Genomic DNA, 6,900 nt, shown 5'->3' on the forward strand with positions numbered 1-6,900 from the left:
GAGGGAGAGAGAGAGGGAGAGGGGAGAGAGAGAGAGAGAGAGAGAGAGAGAGAGAGAGAGAGAGAGAGAGAGAGAGAGAGAGGAGAGAGAGAGAGAGAGGAGAGAGAGAGAGAGAGAGAGAGAGAGGAGAGAGAGAGGAGAGAGAGAGAGAGAGAGAGAGAGAGAGAGAGAGAGAGAGAGAGAGAGAGAGGAGAGAGAGAGAGAGAGAGAGAGAGAGAGAGAGAGAGAGAGAGAGGAGAGAGAGAGAGAGAGAGAGAGAGAGAGAGAGAGAGGAGAGAGAGAGGAGAGAGAGAGAGAGAGAGAGGAGAGAGAGAGAGAGAGAGGAGAGAGAGAGAGAGAGAGAGAGAGAGAGAGAGAGAGAGGAGAGAGAGAGAGAGAGAGAGAGAGAGAGAGAGAGAGAGAGGAGAGAGAGAGGAGAGAGAGAGAGAGAGAGAGAGAGAGAGAGGAGAGAGAGAGAGAGAGAGGAGAGAGAGAGAGAGAGAGAGGAGAGAGAGAGAGAGGAGAGGAGAGAGAGAGAGAGAGAGAGAGAGAGAGAGAGAGAGAGAGAGAGAGAGAGAGAGAGAGAGAGAGAGGAGAGAGAGAGAGAGAGAGAGAGAGGAGAGAGAGAGAGAGAGAGAGAGAGAGAGAGAGAGAGAGAGAGAGAGAGAGAGGAGAGAGGGGAGAGCGAGAGGGATCACTCACAAAGGCCAAAGCTAGGCCGGATGTTGTCCTTTACACCCTATAGGATCATGCATCCAATGGCTTTTAATGAGGATCCCCAGTGTGGAAAACCAGAGCTGAGCCCAATGCTCTGGTTTTCCAAACTGAGGCCTGCTAAATTAAGCTGAGTCCTCTATTATCTTTGTGTGCGAAAAGTTCAGGTATTTGAGCCAAGAAATATCTTATATGTTGTACATTAGCCTTTGCTGCACCCAATATCTTCAACTTGTATGCACATTTTAGGGTTAAGTTTACGTCTAGGACTCACACTTGTGACTCAACTCAAATCAAGCTATAATGTTATGACATATGTGTATGATAACCAGACACGTGTTTGATTTAAGGTGAACCATGAATGCACTCAGGTGTCAATGATTTTAGAATGAGTTGCAACCTGAGTAAGTTCACTAGGAAAGATGATTTGAGTTATAAGCTAATGACAGTCTTCACAAATGTCGTGAGATTATCATGAACTGATAATTTCTACCAATGTTGTATTAGTGGCTGAAATTGAAGTGGCAGTATCCGGAAATATAATGATGGTCGAAATTGAAGCGGTAATATCGAGAAATACAGCTTGCATTTGAAAAATATTGGCCAGAAACTGGGGGACATATATATATATATATATATATATATATATATATATATATATTATACTATATATAACACACACATATATATACATATATATAGTATATATATGTATATATGTGTGTATATATATATATATATGCATATATATATATATATATATATATATATATATATATATATATATATATAGGCAGTGCGTATACACCCTCAAAACATAGGCGGATCCTGGGGGGCCACGGGGCCATGCCCCCCCCCCCCCCAAAAACATCCCAGAACTTCATAACAGTTTCGTCTACTTAACGTCTGTTCTAACTTTGATGGTGCGGTATCAAACATTTCTTTCCGTTGCGGAAAAACTTCATAAAGAAATGTTGGCAGCGATTTGAATATGAAAACAAAACGCATGTTGACGCGGCTTAGTCATACTCGGCGCAAACATCGTGTTTGGACCTCGGATCCCAAACCACCCAGCTGGCGACGAATGATTGCCCCCCCTCCCCCAAAAAAAAACTCCAGGCTAGATCTGCCCCTGCCTCCAAAATGGAGGGCGGTTACGCGCCGGGCTTATACATCCCCAAAACAGGGGGCGGTTACGTACCGGGCTTATACACCCTCGAAAAATCTTTCAGATAGCTGTACGTGCCAAGCATACGCGGATTGGCAGCCTTGGAGGGAAGAAAGTGCAAAAATGCAGAATTCCGTGTGAAAAGTCGGTTCTATGCGTGATAGACATCAAACGCTCACGAAATCCGTCAATCCACTCTGAACCATTTCCATTCTAATCACGAATCTTCGGCCTCCTGGTCCGCATCTCCAGTGGATGGATGGTTAGCGTACCGGTCTCGCGCGCGGTAACCCCAGGTTCGAATATCGATGACGGCTGCTGTTAAGTGGGTAACTTCACGGCGTATCGGCGCGGCGTGATGATGCCAACTCGCTATACTTCTAAGCGGAGTGAATCCTCGATAGGGGTTTTCATATCGGGCAGCACCGTAGTTTCTAAGCGCTAGCGGGAGGGAGTCCACATGCTACAGAGATATTGAGGATCGCGTGAAGGTTGACGGTAAATCTAACTACGTGTGACACACTGAAAAGCCAGCGGAAATGACGCATACGACGGAGGAGGCATGTAGGATTACGTTCGGCAATTGTGCGTAAACATTCATCGCCACGTATTCGACTGCTGCTCAAAGGCGAATGCACCAGGGCCAATAGGGACGGAGCCTGGGCGGCCATGGTTGCCGCAGGAGACCAACACGGTGGCTCCCGTCAACAAGTATAGGGTCCACAGAGCAAGCAAAAAGAACTCACGTGGTGGGCCAACGTGGTGGGTCCACGTGGTGGGCCCCTAAACGATCGGCAGTGCCTCGACAGGCTGACCTATGAAGCCCCGGTCACAGCACAGGACCTTCCGAGCAAAGCGGAAGTTATTCAAGACCATAAATTAATACCCCTGTGCAATCAAGAGTGCACGGGCAGGTCAACAACACGAGTCTCGATAGGAGTGAAAAGTCAGCCGCAAATGAGACCAAAGGGAGAAAGTCCTCGATCAAAATACAGGGCCCCTGAGCATCGAGCGTCTCCGTGCCTTACCTTACAAGAACCCTAGCAACGGCACAAGGCCCTTCAAGCAAGTAGAAAGTACCTGAGATTTATATGAAAGGCCCCTGAACAACTGAGTGTACTCTGGCATATGCAGCCCCGGAAAAACTGTATGTAACCTTTCTGGCGAATGGGAAGAATCTGTGGAGGAAAACCCGATTGATCAACAGTGCTCAAGCATGGAGGCAGATAGCGTCCCAACAGCACATTGGGCCCTACAAAAAATAAGGAAGAGATTCAAGGGTAACGTGGAAAGCTCCTTAGCGATCAGATTGACGCTGCAAGTGGACATATAGGGACAGGCAGCCAACAGCGCAATGCCTGTAGACAGCGTAATGAACCTCAAAATTTCCCCCAAGCAACACTCTCTCAATCAGCGAAGAATGAACTTCGTTTACTTATGAACCCTTTGCTTTTGCTAGCAATGGTTCTTGGTCATCTGTAGGCCCAAATGCATCCAATTTTGTTGTGCTTCTGTTGTAAGGAAACTGCGTCCGTCCGGCCGGTCATGGGCCCCTTCGGAGCCTTTAGGTTCCCTCGGCACTGGTCCATGGGACATGGTCCTATACCTCCTTCTCCCCCCCCCCCCCCCCCCGATATGCATCCGTCACCAGCCTGGGCAGCTGAATAAATGGGGACCGCTAAGAACATAGGGCCATCCATTCAAATCAGAAATACCCACGACGCAATTTGCAGGGCTCTGAACAATCGAGTGCGCCAGAACGGGCTAACATATAGGACCCTGTCAAGAGCTTGGGACCCTCCATTCAAATAGGAAGTATTCAAGACCCAATGTAGAGGGCCCCTGAATGATCGAGTGTGCCCGAGCAGGTTAACAGATAAGGCTCCCAAAAAGAGCGTAGTACCCTCCATTCAAGTAGGGAGTATCAAGACCCAATGCAGAGGACCCTTGAATGATCCAGTCTATCAGAGCAAGCAAACATATAGGGCCCGGTCAAATGCGTAGCGCCCTCCATTCGAATAGGAAGCACCCAAGACCCAATGTAGAGGGCCCCCGAATGATCGAGTGTGTCCGAGCAGGTCAACAAATAGGACTCCCAACAAGAGCGTAAGGCTCTTGTTGGGAATGCATTCGAATGGGAAGCACTGAAGATCCTAAGTAAATGGCGCCAGAATGACGTAATGCGCCCAAGTAGCGTATCAGAAGGAGCCCGACAAGAGCGCAGAGCCCTTCATTCAAATAAGAAGCACTCAAAACACAGTGCGAAGGGCCCCCGACAGATGGAGCATACCTGAGCAGATTATCAGGTGACCCAGACAGGAGTGTAGGGACCTAAATTCAAACACCAAGACCTAATATCTAGGGCTCCCGAACAATCCAATGTGTCCGAAGCGGCAGACAGATGGGGTCCCCGACAAGCGCATAGGTCCCCCCATTCAGATAGGAAGTATCTAAGACACAATGTGGAGGACCCCCGCATATTCGAGTGTGCCCGAGCAGGTTCACAGATGGGGCTCCGGCAAGAGCGTAGGGCCTCGCGTTCCGATATGAATTACCCACGGCACGATGTAGAGGGCCCCGAATAACCGAGTGCGCCAGAGCAGGTTAACAGATAGGGCCCCCGAAAAGAGCGGAGGGCACTCCATTAGAAAAGGAAGTACCCCAAACCAGACGTAGAGGTTCCCCACGATCGAATGGGCCCGAGCATCTTATTAGATGGGGGCCCCGACAGGAGCTTAAGGACCTCCATTCAAATAAGAAGTATTTAAAATCCCATGCGGAAGGCTCCGAAAGATGGAGTGTACCTGAACAGGTTATCAGATGACCTCGATAGGGCAGAGGGCCCTAAATTCAAACACCAAAAACCAATGTACAGGGCCCACCAATAATCCAGTGTGGCCGAGGAGGCGAACAGAGGGGCCCTCGACAAGTGCGTAGAGCCCCATTCAAATAGCACGTGCATAAGGCCCAATATAGAGGGCCCCCGAACGATCGAATGTGCCCGAGCGGGTTATCAGATAGCCCCCCCCCCCCTCACAGAAGCGTAAGCTCCCCATTCAGAAAGAAGTACCAAAAACCCAGTGTAGACGGTTCCCGAACGACTGAGTGTGTTCAAGCAGGCCATTAGATGGACCCTCGATAAGAGTGTAGGGCCCTAAGCAAGTGACAGAGAATTGGAAACGCCCTAGACCAATGAAGAGGACCCATGGGCGCAACGCAAGTATGTCGGTAGCTTAACCGATACCCACGTAAAGCCAACAACAGCACAGGGCCCTCTGAGCATAATGCAAAGAAATGAAGGACGACGTGGAATGCTCCTAAACGACCGAAATGAATCTGCAAGGGGAATATGGATCCCCGGAAACAGCATGGGGCCTTAGACGGCGTAGTGGGGCTTAAAATTTCCAGTTCACAACATTTCCAATTATTGAGTAATTTTTGGCACTTCTCATAGGCCCTTCACTTTCGCTTACAACTGTTCTTGGTGGCCTGAAAGTCCAGAGATACCCAGTTTTCTTGCGTTTTGTGTTAAAAAAGTGCACCTGTTAGACCGGCTAGGTCCAAGGGTCCAGGTCCTAGGAGGGTCCAACTCGGGCCCCCTCAATGCCCTTTAGCCAGCCCTTCTGGTTCCATATCGGATTTACGGTGCTCCCATTTGAGGTATCGTCGTGGTCACCTGAATACGTTTTCCCCACGACAGTCCGACATCAAGGGCAAACTGAGTTCGGGGGGGGCAAAAAATGAAAAATAACAAAAGTTTCCCCCCAAAACGTACGGTAACAAGCAGGGGTGGATCCAGAGAGGCGGGCCACGGGGCATGCCCCCCCCCCCCCCTCCTGTTGGGTCCCGAAGGAGCCCATAGCCGGCCTAACAGGTGCACTTTTTTAACACAAAACGCAAGAAAACTGGGTATCTCTGGACTTTCAGGCCACCAAGAACAGTTGTAAGCGAAAGTGAAGGGCCTATGAGAAGTGCCAAAAATTACTCAATAATTGGAAATGTTGTGAACTGGAAATTTTAAGCCCCACTACGCCGTCTAAGGCCCCATGCTGTTTCCGGGGATCCATATTCCCCTTGCAGATTCATTTCGGTCGTTTAGGAGTTTAAGAGGGTGCCACCATAGTCCATTCGCACAACATTCTGGCATTATATCAAGGCAATGCATGCGTCTTATTCATTGAACGGCAGTGCTGTAGCTCAACCGATATTGTTGGCATGCTATGTTTATTTCTACTGGGTGTGAATCACATAATCCGGACTTGTGTATGAGGTGCACCTGAAGCCTCATGTGACCTGCAAACGGCTCCGGCACCCAAGAACATTCTCTACGAGATAGTATTCTCGTGTATGAGGTGCGCTGCGCTCACAAACTTGTACGCACCGTCCCAAAATTCCAATGAGCAAGACATGAAATCGCTCTGACATCCAGACATACCCTACCGAGATAATATGCCAACAGCAATATTAAGAAAGCGGACCAAGCCCCGGTAACCGAAAACCGAAGCAAAGCCGGCGTTTTCAGTACAGTACATACGTGTCTATTAGCGCAATGCACGTCATACACCAGTCGGGATAACGCGATTCACACTTATTAGAAATAAACACATCGTGCTGACAATGCCGGTTGAGCTACAACACTTCGGTCCAATGAATAAGACTAATGCATTGCCGTGAGATGCTACCATCACGTCGTGCGGAGGGACTGTTGTAGCACCCTCTTACAGTAGTGCACCTCTTGCATGAGTTCGACTGGCGTGACCTAAAAACCGCTCTGACATCCAAATACATGCTCTACCGAGATCATATGCCGACAGCAACACCAAGGAAATAGGCCAAACCTCGGAAACCGAAGACCGAAGCAAAGCTAACGTTTCCGGTACGGCACATATACGTTTATTGGCGCGGGGCACTTGAAACACCAGTCCTTATAGTGCGATTCACACTTCCTGGAAGTAAACACATCGTGGCGACAATGTCGTACTTCGGTTCAATGAACGAGACTCATGCATTGCCGTGACATATCGCCATCATGTTGCGCG

Source organism: Pollicipes pollicipes, unplaced genomic scaffold (genome assembly GCF_011947565.3).
Source record: "Pollicipes pollicipes isolate AB1234 unplaced genomic scaffold, Ppol_2.1 Scaffold_3087;HRSCAF=3621_pilon_pilon_pilon, whole genome shotgun sequence".
Lineage (NCBI taxonomy): Eukaryota > Metazoa > Arthropoda > Thecostraca > Pollicipedomorpha > Pollicipedidae > Pollicipes > Pollicipes pollicipes.